Raw genomic sequence first — 19,233 nt, forward strand, 5'->3', positions numbered from 1 at the left:
GTCTCTGTAGTGGGCTCGCTGGTCTGTCAAATGTAATCGAGACACAAGCAACAGAAATATGCAGCCTACAGTGATCAGTAGGGCATGATGCCTTTTCTATAGGGTTCAGAGTGGTAGCCGTGTTAGTCTGTATCAGCAAAAAGAACGAGGAATACTTGTGGCACCTTAGAGACAAACAAATTTATTTGGGCATAAGCTTTTGTGGGCTAAAACCCACTTCATCAGATGCATGCAGTGGAAAATACAGTAGGAAGATATATATACACAGAGGACATGAAAAAATGGGTGTTGCCATACTAACTATATGTAATCAGTCAAGGGTGTAAGAAAAGTGTGTGGTTGTCTCTGTGCAGGGGTGTGTGAGTGGGTGTCTGTGTGGTTTTTGTGTGTCTGACTGTCTGTCAGCGGAGCGCTGGATTGTGACTGTCCATGTCTGGTTGTCTCAGTGTCATATTGGGGGGACTTAGTGTTGTTTTGTGTGTGTGATTTGTGTGTTTCAATATTGTCATATGTCTGTCTCTGTCTCAGAGTAGTCTGTGTGTCTGTCTGTTTAGCTGTATGTGTCTCTCACTGCAGTTGTGTGTCTAATTGTGTATCTGTCTATCTCAGTGTAGTTGTGTGTCTGTCTGTCTCAGAGTAGGGGTGTTTGTCTCTCTGGTTGTGTGTCTGTCTGTCTCAGGGTAGTTGTATGGGTGGCTGTCTAGTTGTGTGTGTTTGTCTCAGGGTAGGTGTGTTTGCAATATTTTCCCCAAGAATTGAAATTAGAGGGTGTTTGAATTTACAAAGGGCGCTGGGGGATGGAAAATGACTAAATTAGCAACATCACATGTAACTAGTTGACCACTGACAGGAGTGGAGAAGAGGAGTTCAGGGTGTACATGGTTGGTCTTTTTTGTTTTTTCGTCAGTCTCCATGTAGCTGCGTGTGTGTCTGACTAGTTGGGTGTCTCAGTGTTCTTGACTTTTTCTTTTCTCCATTCTGCTCCCTCCCTATAACACCTCTGAGTCCCCCCTGTCCCTCCCATTAGTGTTTCTCTCTTTTCGGTATCACTTCTCTTTCCTCTGCACTCTGCTGCCTCCTCTCCAGGCAGCGTCCTTGAACCTCTCACTCCCCTCTCCACACACACCCCTCACCCAGCACAGGATGGACCCCCTGCCTCTGCTCCTCTACCTGTGCGCAGGTAAGTGCCAGCCAGAGGGACTGGGAAAAGCTGGGCTCCTCCACATGGGTGCCCAGCGAGTACCCCTCTGGCAGGGGGATGGGAGCAGCTGCACGGTCGGGACTCCTGGGTCCTATCTCTGGCTGGCTCTGGTGGGGGGGAAGTGGGATCTAGTGGGTTACAGCAGGGGCCTCTGCATTAGGAGTCCTTGGTTCTCTCCCCAGATTTGGGAGAGGAATGGGGCTCTAGGGGCTTAGAGGAGGGATGGGGGGCTGATAATCAGGACTCCTGGGTTCTGTTCCCTCTGTGTTTTGTTCCCCCAGACTCTCTGGGATGGGAGAGGGTCACAGGTGAGACTCCCCTTCTCTGTGGGGCGTGTGTCCTCATTGTGAAGGGGGAGGGAAGGTCCGGCAGGTGCGAAGTGGATGCAGTGTTTGCAACTCCGCAATCCTGCTGTAAAACCACAGCCGCTTCAACATCATGTCTCTTGTCTGTGAGGCCTGGACCTATCAGGGAATGGAGGGGGCCGGCTTTGGGGTGGCTGACAGTGAGGGGGATGACCTGGGAAGGGGGGACAGACTGGAAGATGGGGTCTGAAAAGGGATGAAGGGAAGAATGGGGGAGGCCACCTCAGCTCCTCCCCCACCCTCAGCTCCTTCATCCACAGGAACCATCCACCCAGCTCCACAATTCTGCACCCCACTTTGCCCCATATTTGCTCCTCCTACAACTCTGGGGGGTCTTTACTACTTCCCAGGCCTGGAGGGGGCAGCTCCCAGGGGATTCTTGGGGAGAAATGGCCACGCTGTGCCTTAGGGATTCACTGTTGCCACTGAGGGGCTGTTTGGTATTTCTTGTGTGACATGAGTTTGGTGGGTCTCAGCTCTTGCTCCCCCGGCACAAGCTTACCAGGAGACCCTGCATTAACTGATAGACTCAGCAGAGAGACCGAGAAGTGCCTGGGCCAAGGAGCTCCCAGTGCGATGCTGCGGCCAATCCTTGGATGCGTAAGAAGGGGAAACTGGAGTAGGAGCAGAGAGGTTATTTTACCTCTGTATTTGCCAGTGGTGCAAGTGCTGCTGGACTCCTGTGGCCAGCTCTGGTGCCCTCAGTCGAAGAAGGATGTTGATAAATTGGAGAGGGCTCGGAGAACAGCCATGGGAATGATCAAAGCATTAGAAAACCTGCCAGATAGATTGAGCTCCTTGAGTCTATCACTATTTAGATTAACAAAGCGAAGGCCAAGGGGAGATGATCTCGGTCTATAAGTACCTGCGTGGGGAACAAATATTTGATGATGAGCTCTTCAGTCTAGCAGAGAAAGGATCCAATGGCTGGGAGCTGAAGCAAGGCAAATCCAGACTGGAAATGAGGTGTAACATTTCTAACAGTGACAGTAATTAACCACTGGAACAATTTACCAGGGGTCGTGGTGGATTCCCCGTCACTGGCAATTTTACATCAAGATTGGAACTTTTTCTAAATGTTCCAGTCTAGTTCAAACAGGGATTAATTCTGAGACGCTCCCTGGCTCGTGTTACACAGGAAGTCAGGCTTGATGAACACAGCGGTTCCTTCTGGCGTTCTATTCTGTAATTTTATGAAGGCTGATCTGCCCCTGCGACCCTACAGAAGGTCCCTCTCCCGACATGAATCCACAGATCAGCAAGAGAGAAATCAAAGGCTTCATTCACCAGTGCTAAATGCACTCACTATATTTATTCTTCATGTGGGAGTTTCTGCTGCTATGCAAATGAAGGCATGAAACAATTTGCATAAAATGACCATCCAGGGCTAGACACAAGGGAAGCTTGAATGAGCTGGTGGGGAGGGGCTGGGAGTCAGGACTCCTGGGTTCTATCCCCAGCTTTGGGAGGAGAGTTAGGTCTGGTGCTCAGTCTCAGAAAGGTTTTGAACATAAGCAGCGCCGGCTCTAGCCACCAGCAAAGCAAGCAGGTGCTTGAGGCAGCAAATTTGCAGGGGCGCAAGAATCTAGTGTGAGAACTGAGAACCCACAGGGAGCCCTGGGAGCTGTAGTTCCTTGGTTAGCTCCCTGCCTATAGAGCCAGCCCTGGAGCAGGGAAAGAACTACATTTCCCAGCATTCCCTCTGCCACAATTAACAGGAAAGGGAGGGGGAAGGATTGTGGAACTGAAACCTCATGCTGCAGCTTGCTGTGAATGGTAGGAACAGAGCCAGCTCTAGTTTTTTTGCCGCCCCCCAGCCCAGCCCTGGGCTCCCCCCGCACCCCTGTGTTGCCCCAGCCCTGGACTCTCCCCCACCCACACCCCCTGCCACCCCAGCTCTGACCCCCACCTGCGCCCCCCTGCTGCCCCATCCCTGGGCTCTCCCCCCCTGCACCCCCTGCCACCCCAGCTCTGGCCCCCACCTGCACCCCCTGCCGCCCCAGCCCTGAGCTCTCCCCCAAAGAAAAAATTGGGTGGACTAAATGGACGGTGCCCCTCTCTATCTGAAGCCTAGCAAGGGAGGTACGTGGATCCCACTAGAATTTAAAATGAAAAGTAAGGGAGGGGAGGCTCTACTACACTGGGCAGCTTTAGATACAGTACCAGGCACGTAGGAGGATTTCCACTTCTGAGCCATGGAAGCAGAAATTGACTTTTCCTTTCCAGATATAGCTAATATTCCGAAAGGGAATCCAGCACCTGCCTTCCAGATTTGAACACCTCAAAATTCAGGAGTGCTCACGCTCAATTTGGGCAGCTGTTATTTCATTTCCCCCAAATCAAATATACTGATCCACTGTAACTTGCTGTAGAAAAAGTAGAATAAATTGAGCAAGAAATGCTCCCCAGTGGTTATTAGGACTGGAATTGCTATTTTCAACAGCCATTGCTTTTATTATTATTATTATTATTATTAAGTTTTAGTTTTATTTGTTTAAAAGGAAGACAGTAATATTGCATTGGCAAATTCCCCATAGAAACAAAGAGTGGAACAAAAGAATAATAAAGGCACCTCAACTTTTCCTCATTTATGTAGGACAGTCTTATAATATGCATCCAGACATCCTCCAATCACACAAGCTGAAAATTGTTCCACTTCACTGCAGTTCTGTAACCATATGGGAACCAATCCTGTCTGTGTTCTGTGCACATCCCAAATTCCTGCTGAATGACCCGCCCTGGGAGCGAGTTACCAGTGACCCAGGGCTGGGGCGGCAGGAGGGTGCAGTGGGGGGCAGCCAAAATGTTTTTTGCTTGGGGCACCCCCCTGCTGCCCCAGCCCTAGAGCCGGCCCTGAACATAAGAACATCAGAACGGCCATACTGGGTCAGATCAAAGGTCCATCCAGCCCAGTATCCTGTCTACCGACAGTGGCCAATGCCAGGTGCCCCAGAGGGAGTGAACCTAACAGGTAATGATCAAGTGATCGCTCTCCTGCCATCCATCTCCACCCTATGACAAACAGAGGCTAGGGACACCATTCCTTACCCATCCTGGCTAATAGCCATTAATGGACTTAACCTCTATGAATTTATCTAGTTCTCTTTTAAACCCTGTTATAGTCCTAGCCTTCACAACTTCTTCAGGCAAGGAGTTCCACAGGTTGACTGTGCGCTGTATGAAGAAGAACTTCCTCTTATTTGTTTTAAACCTGCTGCCTATTAATTTCATTTCATGGCCCCTAGTTTTTATATTATGGGAACAAGTAAATAACTTTTCCTTATTCAATTTCTCCACACCACTCATGATTTTATATACCTCTATCATATCCCCCCTTAGGCCTGGTCTACGCTGGGGGGAGGGGGCAATCAACCTAAGACATGCAACTTCAGCTATGAAAATAGCGTAGCTGAAGTCGATGTATCTTAATTCGACTTACCTCACGTCTTCACGGTGCGGGTTCGATTGTTGCGGCTCCCCTGTCGACTTTGCTTCTGCCTCTCGCCGAGCTAGAGTTCAGCAGTCAACAGGAGAGGGATCGGGGATCAAATTTTTCGTGTCTACACTACATGAGATAAATCAATCCACGATAGATCAGTCGCTACCTGCCGATCCGGCGGGTAGTGTAGACGTACCCTTAGTCTCCTCATTCCAAGCTGAAAAGTCCTAGCCTCTTTAATCTTTCCTCATATGGGACCTGTTCCAAACCCCTAATCATTTTAGTTGCCCTTCTCCGAACCTTTTCTAATGCCAGTATATCTTTTTTGAGATGTATGCAGTATTCAAGATATGGGTGTACCATGGCAATAAGATATTCTCTGTCTTATTCTCTATCCATTTTTTAATGATTCCTAACATCAGGTTTGCTTTTTTTGACTGGGCTGCACACTGCATGGACGTCTTCAGAGAACTATCCACGATGACTCCAAGATCTCTTTCCTGATTAGTTGGAATGAACTTGCTGAGGCTACAGCTAATGATGAGACTTTACAGAGGGTAATTAAGGCTGTTACTGTTGGGTGGTCATAGAATATCAGGGTTGGAAGGGACCTCAGGAGGTCATCGAGTCTGAGAACAACCTAGCTCCGTCCTCTTTGGAACCCCCCTTCAGGTAGTTGAAACCAGCTATCAAATCCCCCCTCATTCTTCTCTTCTGGAGACTAAACAATCCCAGTTCCCTCAGCCTCTCCTCATAAGTCAGGTGCTCCAGCCCCCTAATGATTTCTGCTGCCCTCAGCTGGACTCTTTCCAATTTTTTCACATCCTCATTGTAGTGTGGGGCCCAAAACTGGATACAGTACTCCAGATGAGGCCTCACCAATGCCGAATAGAAGGGAATGATCACGTCCCTCGATCTGATAGCAATGCTCCCACTTATACAGCCCAAAATGCTGTTAGCCTTCTCGGCAACAAGGGCACACTGTTGACTCATATCCAGCTTCTCTTCCACCATAACCCCTAGGTCCTTTTCTGCAGAACTGCTGCCTAGTGACTCGGTCCCTAGTCTGTAGCAGTGCATGGGGTTCTTCCTTCCTAAGTGCAGGACTCTGTTGAACCTCATCAGGTTTCTTTTGGCCCAATCCTCTAATTTGTCTAGGTCCCTTTGTATCCTATCCCTACCCTCCAGCATATCTACCACTCCTCCCAGTTTAGTGTCATCTGCAAACTTGCTGAGGGTGCAATCTACGCCATCTTCCAGATCATTAATGAAGATATTGAATAAAACCGGCCCCAGGACCGACCCTTAGGGCATTCCGCTTGATACCGGCTGCCAACTAGACATGGAGCCATTGATCACTACCCACTGAGCCTGACGATTTAGCCAGCTTTCTATCCACCTTACAGTCCAATCATCCAGCCCATACTTCTTTAACTTGCTGGCAAGAATACTGTACGAGACCGTATCAAAAGCTTTGCTAAAGTCAAGCTATATCATGTCCACTGCTCACATCCCTCATTCACAGAGCCAGTTATCTCATCATAGAAGTCAATTAGGTTAGTCAGGCATGACTTGCCCTTGGTGAATCCATGCTGACTGTTCCTGATCACTTTCCTCTCCTCTAAGTGCTTCAAAATTGATTCCTTGAGGACCTGCTCCATGATTTTTCCAGGGACTGAGGTGAGGCTGACTGGCCTGTAGTTCCCCGGATCCTCCTCCTTCCCTTTTTTAAAGATGGGCACCACATTAGCCTTTTTCCAGTCATCCGGGATCTTTCCGGATTGCCATGAGTTTTCAAAGATAATGGCCAATGGCTCTGCAATCACATCCACCAACTCCTTTAGCACCCTCAGATGCAGCGCATCCGGCCCCATGGACTTGTGCTCGTCCAGTTTTTCTAAATAGTCCCGAACCTCTTCTTTCTCCACAGAGGCTGGTCACCTCCTCCCCATGCTGTGCTGCCCAGTGCAGCAGTCTGGGAGTTGACCTCGTTCGTGAAGACAGAGGCGAAAAGGCATTGAGTACATTAGCTTTTTCCACACCCTCTGTCACTGGGTTGCCTCCCCCATTCAGTAAGGGGATCCACACTTTCCCTGACCTTCTTGTTGCTAACATACCTGTAGAAACCCTTCTTGTTACTCTTAACATCCCTTGCTAGCTGCAACTCCAAGTGTGATTTGGCCTTCCTGATTTCACTCCTGCATGCCTGAGCAATATTTGTATACTCCTCTTTGATCATTTGTCCAATCTTCCACTTCTTGTGTTTAAGATCAGCAAGGATTTCACTGTTAAGCCAAGTTGGTCGCCTGCCATATTTACTATTCTTTCTACACATTGGGATGTTTTTTTCCTGCAACCTCAATAAGGATTCTTTAAAATACAGCCAGCTCTCCTGGACTCCTTTCCCCCTCATGTTATTCTCCCAGGAGATCCTGCCCATCAGTTCCCTGAGGGAGTCAAAGTCTGCTTTTCTGAAGTCCAGGGTCCGTATTTTGCTGCTCTCCTTTCTTCCTTGTGTCAGGATCCTGAACTCGACCACCTCATGGTCACTGCCTCCCAGGTTCCCATCCACTTTTGCTTCCCCTATCAATTCTTCCCTGTTTGTGAGCAACAGGTCGAGACAGTGCTGCTTGGTTGGTTCCTTCAGCACTTACACCAGGAAATTGTCCCCTACACTTTCCAAAAACCTCCTGGATTGTCTGTGCACCACTGTATTGCTCTCCCAGCAGATATCAGGGTGATTGAAGTCCCCCATGAGAACCAGGGCCTGTGATCTAGTAACTTCTGTTAGTTGTCTGAAGAAAGCCTCGTCCACCTCATCCCCCTGGTCTGGTGGTCTATAGCAGACTCCCACCACGACATCACCCTTGTTGCTCACACTTCTAAACTTAATCCAGAGACTCTCAGGTTTTTCTGCAGTTTCATACTGGAGCTCTGAGCAGTTATACTCCTCTCTTACATACAATGCAACTCCCCCACCTTTTCTGCCCTGCCTGTCCTTCCTGAACAGTTTATATCCATCCATGACAGTACTCCAGTCATGCGAGTTATCCCACCAAGTCTCTGTTATTCCAATCACATCATAGTTCCTTGACTGTGCCAGGACTTCCAGTTCTCCCTGCTTGTTTCCCAGGCTTCTTGCATTTGTGTATAGGCACTTAAGATAACTCACTGATTGTCCCGCTTTCTCAGTCTGAGACAGGAGTCCTCCCCTCTTGCGCTCTCCTGTTCGTGCTTCCTCCTGGTATCCCATTTCCCCACTTACCTCAGGGCTTTGGTCTCCTTCCCCCGGTGAACCTAGTTTAAAGCCTCCTCTCTAGGTTAGCCAGCCTGCTTGCGAAGATGCTCTTCCCTCTCTTCGTTAGGTGGAGCCCATCTCTGCCTAGCAATGGTCAGGACGTTCCAGATCAGCTCCACATTTTCAGTTCAAGGCAGAACTGTCTGTTGGTGATGGCGGAGGAAATAGAATAGTAGCGCCGAAGATGTTACAAGCTGACATGCTCACAGGAGGACATGAAGGACACTTGGACCTGGAGAAATGTCAATGCAGAGCCAGAGAGAGACTGTAGTGGCCACAAATGAACAGTGAGATAGCGAAATTGTTAAAATGTGTGCAACAGGCCCCCAGTGCCAACCTAAACAGGGTAAAAGAGGCTATGTTGATAAGCAATGAACAGTTAAGGGCATTATCTAAAGTTGATGTGAATCTATTTGCATACAGAGGCGAGGGCTCTGTTTTTACACTGGATTATAACTATCATTCTCTGGGAGTTGTTTTATTTGAAAATACTGCACCAAAAACATGTTATAATGCACATGAAATCCATATTTTGCAGGCATGGAATCCCTGAAGTTATTTGCCCGGCACTGAGATGCAGCCACCTATGGGGTGGGGCATGGGAGCTGTTTGTACAAGAATTCCCTCACCCAGCACTGAGATGTGGCCACTTGTTGGGTGACTCAGGGAGGGGATGGGGGGAGGTGTGACTCCCTCTCTGTGAGGCACGTGGGCTTGGTAAGATGTGGGCTTGGGCTGCAGTTGGTGAGCAGGAAGCGGACATGGTTGGCATGTCTCCTCTGTCTGTGAAGCTGTGACCTCTCAGGGCATGGGGGGAGGTCACACGTTGGCTGAGAATAAGGTTGACAGACTTGAGCATGGGACTGTGGAGTTTGAGGCACATTTGGAAATGGGTCCGAAAAAGGGATGAAGGAAAGACTGGGGGAGCCTGCCCCCACCCTCTCAGCACCCCCTTTGTCCAACGATCCCCACAATTTTCCAACACCACCCTCCAGCCCCACAATTCTGCACCTCACCTTGCCCCACATCTGCTCCTCCTGCAAATCTGGAGGGTCTTTACCTCCTCCCAGCCTGGAGGGGACAGCTCCAAGGGGATTCTCCTTCCCAGGTCTGGGCTTGCAGTGATGGAGAGGAGAACAGAGCCACCCTGAGAGATTATTACATTCCCTAATTCTCTCCCACAATTCCTCTCAGCCCTGCTTGCCTCCTGTGGCAGCCCTGATTGGCTACCCTACCCCAGGAGGTGGAGGAGGTGGGGAAGATCATCCAATTGGAGAGTGGGTTTTCCCACTCACCCATTTCCCTCAGCCAGTCCCGCGGGCGGAGGTGGGGAGTTAGTTAGCTCCCCTATGCATTAGGGATTCAGTGTTGCCATCCACTGCCTGTTTCTTGTGTGACATGAGTTAAGGGAATCTCAAGCAGGAATCGTGAGGTTACAGTTGAACCTCAAAGTTATGAACTGACCAGTCAACCACACACCTCATTTAAATCAGAAGTACACACCCAGGCAGCAGCAGAGACCGAAAAAAATCAACTATCGTACAGTGCTGTGTTAAAAGTAAACTACTAAAAATATGAAGAGGAAGCTGCATTTTTCTTCTGCATAGCGTAACAGACCCAGACCAGTGGGGTACAGGAGTCTGGTAGAAGACAAATATACTGGCCACTGGATGAATAGTTTTCTGTTCCCTGAGTGACCAGAGCAGGGGCTGCCCTAGAGCAATCAGGAACCTGCTAGAATCAATTAAGCCAGGCAAGCTAATTAAGACACATGGAGCCAATTAAGAACATACTAGAATCAGTTATGGCAGGCAGACTAATCAGGACACCTGGTTTAAAAAGGACCTCCCCTCAGTTAGTGGGGAGTGTGCAAGGAGCAGGGAGTGAGGGGATTTGCTGCTGGAGGACTGAGGAGTATAAGCATGATCAGACACCAGGAGGAACATCCTGCGGTGAGGATAAAGAAGGTGCTGGGAGGAGGCCAAGGGGAAGTAGCCCAGGGAGTTGTAGCTGTCACTCAGCTGATACAGGGGACATTGTAGACAGCTTCTATCCACAGGGCCCTGGGCCGGAACCCGGTGTAGAGGGTGGGCCTGGGTTCCCCCATCCCCCCCAACTCCTGATCGGACACAGAAGGAGTTGACCTGGTCTGTGAGACACACCAAAAGGGAAGGTCTAATTTGGAAAGGAACCTGTCCTGTCCCAGACCCACTAGGTGGGACACAGAGACTGCGGGGATTGTTCTCCATTTTCCCCCATGCTGGCCAGTGATGAGGTGAGCTGAGTGAATGGCAGATTTGAGCACAAAAGTGGCCAAACTGAGGGCTGCTGTGAACCTCTGAGGCGAGCAAATCCGCCAAAAAGCGCAGGACCCACCAAGGCAGAGGAGGAACTTTGTCACAATAGTAAAGTTTCAAAGTTGTATTGTATCAATGTTCAGTTGTAAACTTTTGAAAGAACAACCATCATGTTTTGTTCGAGTTACTTACATTTCAGAGTTACGAACAACCTTCATTCCCAAGGTGTTCATAACTCTGAGGTTCTATTGCATTTTACCTCTGTATTTGGCCCTGGTGCGACCCCTGCTGGAATAGTGAATCCAGTTCTGGTGCCCACAATTCACGAAGGATGTTGATAAATTGGAGAGGGGTCAGAGAAGAGCCATGAGACTAATGAAAGGATTGGAAAACCTGCCTCATAGTGATAGACTCAAAGAGATCAATCTAGTTAAGGGAAGGTTAAGGGGTGACTTGACCCCAGTCTATGAGTACTTATGAGGAGGACAAATATTTAATATTGGTCTCTTCAATCTAGCAGATAAAGGGCTAAAACGATCCAATGGCTGAAAGTTGATGCTAGACAAACAAAGGCCGTGTCTACACTAGGGAGCATACAGCGGCACAGCTCTACCGATGCAGATGTACCGATGTAAGATCACTCGTGTAGCTACTCTATGCTGACAGGAAAGAGCTCTCCAGTCAACGTAATCAAACAACCTCAGTGAGCGGTGGTAGCTATGTCAGTGGGAGAAGCTCTCCAGCTGACATAGCATTCTGCACAATACCAACTATGCCAGCGAAACTTTTTTTGTGTGTGGTTTTTTCATACCCCTGAGTGACATAAGTTTTGCCTCCATAAGTGGTAGTGCAGACATGGCCTGTGACTGCAAATAAAGCCTACCTTTTTAACAGGAAGCCTAATTCACCATTGAAACAGTTTGCCAAGAGTTGTGGTGGATTCTCCATCACTAGACATTTTAAATCGTTATTGGACGTTTTTCTGAAAGATCTGCCATAGTTCAATCAGGAATGTTAATGCAGGGAAGTTCTCTGGCCTGTGTTATTCAGGAGGTCAGACTAGACAATCACAATGGTCCCTTCTGGCCTTGGAGTCTCTCAGTCTATGAAGTCTGATCTGACCCTTCTACCCCTACAGGAAGTGCACCTGCTACGGATCAGCATCAGAAAAGTGGATGGAGATAAATCTAGGGCTTCATTTACCAGCGCTAGCTCCACTTATGATATTTATTTTTAAGTGATTTTTAAGATATTTATTTTTAGTCTGGCACTATGCAAATGAATACAGGGAATGATTTGCATAATATAGCCCTTGAGGGCTAACAAACAGGGAGCAGGTGGTGAGGAGCTGGGAGTCAGGATGCCTGGGTTCTATCCCTGGCTTTGGGAGAGGAGTGGGATTTGGTGGGTTAAATCGGGCGGGGTGTGTGTGTGTGGAATTCAGTCCCATAGCCAAAAGGAGCCGGCCCTTCAGACCCAACTATTGGCCCATTCTCCATAGGGGAAGCTCTAACTGGTGACTGTTTAACCCCTGCAGTGCTGGCACCGAGCCATGGATTCAGTGTGGAGGTGGAGGGACCCATCACCTTCCAGGCGGCAGCAGTGGGCTTTGGGCAGAGTGTGGTGCAGTTCGGGAGTGCCAGCGCTGGGGGGTAAGGGCTGAACGTGGGCTCAGGGCCCCATATGACTCATGCCCAACGCTGAGGGGCTTGTCTGGCTGGGCTGCCCCTCCTGGAACCCACTCTTCTCGTTGTGATGGGGCATCCCCCTAGCCCCCCTCTTCTCTCTCCCCCACAGGCTGATTGTCGGGGCCCCACTGCAGACAGGAAACGTGAATGAAACCGGCAAAGTCTACAAGTGCGACCTGGGCTCCAGACTCTGCCAGGAGATCCCCATCCAGAGTAGGGGCACCCTGTGCTGTGGGGGGCAGCAATAGGATTGGGGTGGGAGTCAGGACTCCTGGGTTCTGTAACCAGCTCTGGGAGGGAGTGGGGGTGTTGGGGTGGGGTGGGGTCTAGTGGTTAGAGCTGGGGGAGATGGGAGTCAGGAATTCTCAGTTCTATCCTCCGCTCTGGGACAGGAGTGGAGTTTATTTGCTCAGCCTGGTGTGCATCTCTCCCCTCTCAGGGCCCCCCGATGCCATGAACATGTCCCTCGGTTTGTCTCTGGCTGCCCGAGGCTCCGAGTTCCTGGTAGGTACCACACCCAGGGCAGATGGGTGCTGGGACTGGGGTCCGACATTTGCTCCCTCATCATTCCAGGGGACAGCTCCCCCCCACCAAGCCCCACTACTCATGGATGATGGTGACTTGTCAGTGTCAGCGTGACTGGAGCAATGGTGCAGAGGGGCATTTGGGTGATGTCATCATGACTATACGATAATTGTAAAAAGCAACCGAGGGTCCTGTGGCACCTTTAAGACTAACAGAAGTATTGGAGCATAAGCTTTCGTGGGTGAGCTTACGCTCCAATACTTCTGTTAGTCTTAAAAATGCCACAGGACCCTCTGTTGCTTTTTACAGATTCAGACTAACACGGCTACCCCTCTGATACTTGATACGATAATTGTGCGAGGGCTGTTGGTAACTCCTGTAACTGGAGGGGGAGCAAAAGGATGCACTGGAGAATGGTGGTAGCCAGGTACCCTTGCTTTGGCAACAGTGACCGTGAGAGGATGTTGTGAGGGATGAAGGCAACTGACTGATGTTGCCATGGTGACAGTGACTGGAAGGAAGCAGGAAGCTGATGTAGCAGGAATCATTGTAACTGGGTTGTCGCTATGGCAACCGTGACTGAGAATGAATGTAGCAGGGAGCGTGACAACCGGGTAACATTGAAATGGCAACAGTGATTGGGTGCTGTCATAGCAGAGAGTGTGGGAACCAGAGGATGCCCCCATGTGGGTCCCATCTGTCCCAAGTGGGTCCTCCGCCCTGGCAGGGCCTTTCCCTGCGTATCCATGGGAGGAGCAGACCCCTGGATCTATCCCCCACCCTCAGTGCGCTCTTCAGAGGGGCACCTACTGACTCCGTGCCTTCTCGTGCCCCAGGTGTGCGGCCCCACGGTGCATCGGGCCTGCGGGGAGAACATGTATGTCAATGGCTACTGCTTCCTCCTGGACCAGAGCCTCCAGCAGCTCCGGCGCATCCCGGACACCTTGGCAGGTGAGGGGTGACACAGGGCTGTGTGTGTGGGACCTACGCTCTGGGGTCACGGGTGCGTACAAGGGCCATAGGAAGGTGGAGGGGAGATGGGTCTAGATGGGCCCATGGGCCTGATAGGGGTTCAGATAGCAGGCTAGGTGGGCCCATTGGTTTGATTCAGGATGTCAGTAGGAGCTGGGAGTCAGGACTCCTGGGTTCTGTCACAGCTCTGGGGAAGGGGGGTGGGGAGTATTTTTTTCATCCCAGTGCATGTCATGGTCTATGCTCAGGACCCCTCAGTGGCAGGGATGGGATGATATTGAGACAGAGGGGCCCACTGCTCTGATCCGGGGTTGCAGGAAGGGGGCAGGGTACCAGGTTAGATGGACCCATTGGTCTGGTCTAGCTCTTTCTACTGGGTTTTCTCCATGTTTGTGGAGTTGAGTCAGGAGTTGGATGTATTTCTTTCCTGTCCCTCTCAGAGTGCCCCAAACATGTCACAGACATAGCGATCCTCATCGACGGCTCGGGCAGCATCGCACCTGTGGACTTCGGAAAGATGAAGACGTTTCTCTCTGAGATCATGAAGTGCTTCCACAGCACCGACACGCAGGTAACAGGCAGAGGCTGAACCCTGACTACGTACCCTGCCCCTCGCAGTCAGTGCTGACCCCCATACTCCAGTGTGGCCCTAGAGGGCGCTGTGCTGCAGGGGGAGCAGTAAAGGATTTTGCATCCAAAACCAGGAAAAAATTCCAACAGAACCAGCTACATCCTCAGCCCTTAACTGAGTCTGATTCCTGCTTTTCTTAACCTCCACTCCTGGGGTTGTTTTTCTCTCTTCTCCTCTGCCTCCCCTTGCAGTTCGCCCTCATGCAGTACTCCAATAAATTTGAATTGCACTTCGACTTCATGAAGTACAGGGGGAGTCGTGACCCTGATCACCTTCTCCAGGGGGTTGTGCAGCTTCATGGGACGACGTACACGGCCACAGCCATCCGGAAAGTGGTGTAGGTATTGCCCTGCTCCCCGTGCTGACTCCACAGGGAATGGGCTGTACGGACATACAAGCTAAGGGACAGGGACCTCAGGACTCCTGGGTTATATCTCCAGCTGTGGGAGGGGACTAGTGGGTAGAGCAGGGAGCATCAGGACTCCTGGGCTCTGTCCCCACCTCTGGGAGGGGAGTGGGCACTAGCAGGTTAAAGTGGGGTGGGGATGCTGGGAGCCAGGACTCCGGAGTTCTATTGAAAGCTCTGAGTCTCTGTTGCTGTGTGACTTTAAGCAAGGAATGTCTGCTCCCTGTGCCTCAGTGTCCCCGTTGGTAAAACGGGGATGTGATAGTGACCTCCTTTGTAAAGGACTTTGAGATCGGCAATGCCAAAGCAGTGGACGAGCGCTAGGTGTTATTTCATATCAATAACCCTCCCATGCCTTCCCCACCCCCCTTTTCTAGGCGGGAGCTGTTCCCCTCTGGGAGAGGCGCTCGGGATGAGGCCACCAAGGTTCTCATTGTGATCACAGATGGGGAGAAAACTAGAGACCCGCTTTCTTATTCGGACGTCATACCTGAGGCTGAGAGAGCTGGAATCATCCGCTACGCCATCGGGGTGAGCCGCGGCTGTGTGGAGAACTAGTTTGGATCTGAGCCAGTGTCTAGGTTCCCATCAGATAAGGGAGAAGAACTGACCCAGGGTTGTAACTGGGTCAACGTGTGACATTATAGGAGAGCTGGATCTCTTCTGTTGTTCAGGTTGAGCAGATCTCTCTAGTTAGAGGTTGGGTTTTCTGCCTGCCCTATGGTCCACGTGCTGACTCATATTGCCATGAAATTTAGTATTCCTTGTGGTTAGGATTAGTGGTCCAAATTTGGGGTCACTTGAACAAGCGGTTCCTGAGATACAGCCCCCCCAGTTAAACAGCAAAATTACCCGTGCAGTCTTTTCTGCACACACCTGGGGCTCAAACAACGGCTCTGATCCTCCCCAAACTGGTGTAGGTCACTTGACATTTATCTCCGTGAAACTGCTGAGCCGAACAGATTGAAATGAGCATCAGCAGGAAGATAAAGGGCAAGTCTACGCGGCAAACTTAAGTTGACTTAAGTTACATTGTCACACAGCCACCACAGTAATTAAATCGTTTTTTCATGTCCACACTCTCCTCCTTCTGTCGGTGGTGCGCGTCCTCACCAGGGGCGCTTGTACCGACTTAACTGTCAGTATGGGGCATGGTGGGGCACTGACAGCTGAAGTCAATATAAGCAACGCAGTGCCTATACGGACACTACACCAACCTGTCTCCATTCAGCTAAGTGCACCAGCTCTTACAGAAGTGGAGTTATGAAGTCCGTGTGGTGGACGAGTTACATGGGTGGGAGCTACATTTTAGCAAGGCCACTTACAGAGTTAGGTCGACTTAAGCCTACATCAACAAACTCGGGTTTAGAGTCATAGATTCCCAGGCCAGAAGGGACTTTTGCAATCATCTAGTCTCAGCTCCTGTGCAGCACAGGCCAGAGAACTGCCCCAAATAATCCCTGCTGGAAGTTTGGAACCAGAGCAGATCTCTTAGAAAACCAGCCGGTCCTGTGTTAAATATTGCCAGGGATGGAGAATCCACTGCGGCCCGTGGTGAGCTGCTCCAATGGTTAATTCCCCTCATGGTTAAACCTGACACCTTCTTTCCAATCTGAATGGGTGTAAATTCCGCTTCTAGCCACTGGATCTTATTTGACCTTTGTCTGCTGCTTGTCTCGGGTCCAGCGACCGGGAGGTGCCTGACTCTACCTCTGAACTGACTTCACGCAACCCACCCAGACTAGTGCGGTGGTCCCAGCCCTTCACCCCTCGCCCTGAAGCATCCCCCAGAGACATTGCCCACACTCACCCCTCACTACACCCTGGAAATCGAGTCATGCAGGGCCCCAGAGTGCTGACAATCCCCATGGCAAGAAGCCCCCTGTGCCCTGCTGCTGATACAACCGACACAACTCAGTGCTGAAATGAGGCAGGCTCCATAACTCCAGGCTCCAGCGGCCCCGCAACCCCCACTCACCGGAGCGGCACATGATGCTGGCTGAGCCGTGCCTCTCTAGGGCCCAGCAGGGCTTGGCGCGGGTGTATGCTGGTCCAGGGCTCTCGGCTGTGACTGACGCCAATGCCCTGGTCTCCTCCCTCTACTCTGTGAAGGTCGGCGAGGCCTTCTCCAGTGCTGCTGCCCAACAGGAGCTCCAGGAGATCGCCTCTAAGCCCAGCAACGAGCACGTCTTGCGGGTGGACAATTTCGACGCCCTCAAGGGCATCCAGAACCAGCTGCAGAAGAAGATCTTTGCCATTGAAGGTACCAGAGCCAGGGGAGGGGCTGCACTGGCCCCGGGGCTCTAGAAATGGGTTTTAAAGGCCGAGATGGGACGGGGAGCAGCTGGGAATCTAGAGCTCAAATAGGCCCCAAATATTCTCTCTTTCCCCATCCAACATCTATCTCCTGATCTACCTCCATATATCCCCCAAATGCTTTTCTCATCCAGGAGCCCATGAGCAGGGGACTTGCTGGCTCCAGGGGTTGAGGAAGGGGATACGGGGACTTCTCTCTAGGGGGTGCTGGATCCAATCCAGCCTCGAGGTGGGGAGAAGGGCTGGCTCAGGGAATGGGAGACGGGGCCTTTACCGTCTATGATGGTCTCTCCCATGTCTGTCTGTCTGTCTCTCCCCCCAGGCACCCAGTCCCAGAGCGGCAGCTCCTTCCAGCTGGAAATGTCTCAAGAAGGATTCAGCTCCCTGCTGTCCCCTGTGAGTGATGCCTGGCCCCAAGACGTGTCCCACACTGCCGTGCTCTGGGGCCCTGACAGCGCTTTCAAGCTAAGAAGGAGCTGGTTGACTTAGTGCTTGCAGGGGAGACAACCCTTTACTAGCCCAGAGTGCTGCGGGAGCTATGCAGGGGACACCCTCCCCTCCCACTCAGGGCAGGCACTAGGGGGGCTCTATGCTGCAGCATGTGGTGTGGGGACCCAGTAGGGGGTGCTCACTCCCCTGGCCATCAGCACCGACGCCAGTGTCCCAGCACGATGCTAGGTGGTGGCCTTGTCTAGTAAATACATTCTGTGCTGCGTTTCCTGTAATCAGTCCCCTTTTCCGTGCGTGTCGGTTTAGGACGGGCCTGTGCTGGGAGCGTTGGGAGCCTATGACTGGTCCGGTGGGATATACCTGTACAGGAGCGGCGGGGAGCCGAGCTTCATCAACGTATCCAAAACCTCCACTGACATGAATGATGCTTACCTCGGTAAGAACAAACCCACCGAGCTTCCCTTACCTATTTAAACAGCCCCCGTGCCCCACCCCAGAGGTGGCTGTATCTCAGTTCTCTGAAAGGTCTGTGCAGCACTGTTGTATGGCTGTTTCCCATGTCACCTCCCCACGTCCCTCTCTTCCTTTGAGGTTATTCATCTCAGGTCATCACAGCCAATGGGCAGAGCAGCTACGTGGTCGGGGCCCCTCGCTACCAACACGCCGGCAAAGTCGTCCTGTTCAGCCGAGATACCAAGGGCAGAAAATGGAAACGCAGATCGGAGCATTTGGGAGAGCAGGTATGGGGATGTTACAGGTAAAGTGCCGTGTTTGATGTGAGAGAGAGGGGGCGGGAGGAAGCCTGTAAGATTTTGACATCATGTAATATTTGTGTTTGGATTCATCTTCAGGAACGATTCAGTCAGAGAGCCACAGGCAGGGGAAAAACTTGACTGGTTTAGGGAATTGCACCACAGCTGACATTCAGCATCTCTCCAATATCACACTGCTGTTACCTTCACTTACAGTCTAGATAGAACTCATGAGACTGATATAGACAGAGGCCCAGACCCACCAAGGGACTTGGGTGTTGTGATGCTGTAGAGAGGCTCCTATCCCTGCCAGTGAAGGGGGGGAAAATAGGTGCTCTTCTACCTATCCCACATGTCGGGCCTCATCCAGTAGGCACGCTCAGAGCCACCAAGATCTTCACAAACCAGCCATAGAAGAAAAGGGAGGCCCTCCCTTGTAGCCTGGGGGTTAGAGTCTTCACCTAGGACATAGAGCAACCCCTAGTTTGAGTCCCTGCTTTGCCTGATGAGGAAGAAAGCTTTAACCAGGGCTCTGCCATCTCTCATGGAGTGCCCTGACCATTGGGCCATAGGGTGGTTGTGATTTGCACACAATCTGCAGCCCAAATGATATTTAATTAGTCAATTAAAGTGGAACAACTTTAACAGGAGTGACTGAGGGAGCCCACAGCTGAGGGATTAGAGTACTAACCTAAGAAATAGCAGACCCCTGTTCAAGTTCTCCTCTGACCACACATACTAGATGGTGCCCTGCAGGTGGAGGAGCGCCTATCTTCCCCCAGTTTGTGGATCATGCTGGGGTGTGGTGTGAAATGGGCAACTGGCTGCTTAGAGTAAGACAGCAGTGCACATGCCCTGCCCTTGAGGCAGCAACATAAGGAGCTTGTACTGCA

The 19,233-nt window shown here is 51.0% G+C and overlaps 1 pseudogene; it reads left to right on the forward strand.

Moving 5' to 3' along the window:
• Window positions 1-933: 933 nt before the first annotated feature.
• The window catches only part of LOC101942358 (integrin alpha-D-like), a 36,669-nt pseudogene continuing 18,369 nt past the window's right edge, over window positions 934-19,233 (forward strand).

This window comes from Chrysemys picta, chromosome 4, assembly GCF_011386835.1.
Source record: "Chrysemys picta bellii isolate R12L10 chromosome 4, ASM1138683v2, whole genome shotgun sequence".
Lineage (NCBI taxonomy): Eukaryota > Metazoa > Chordata > Testudines > Emydidae > Chrysemys > Chrysemys picta.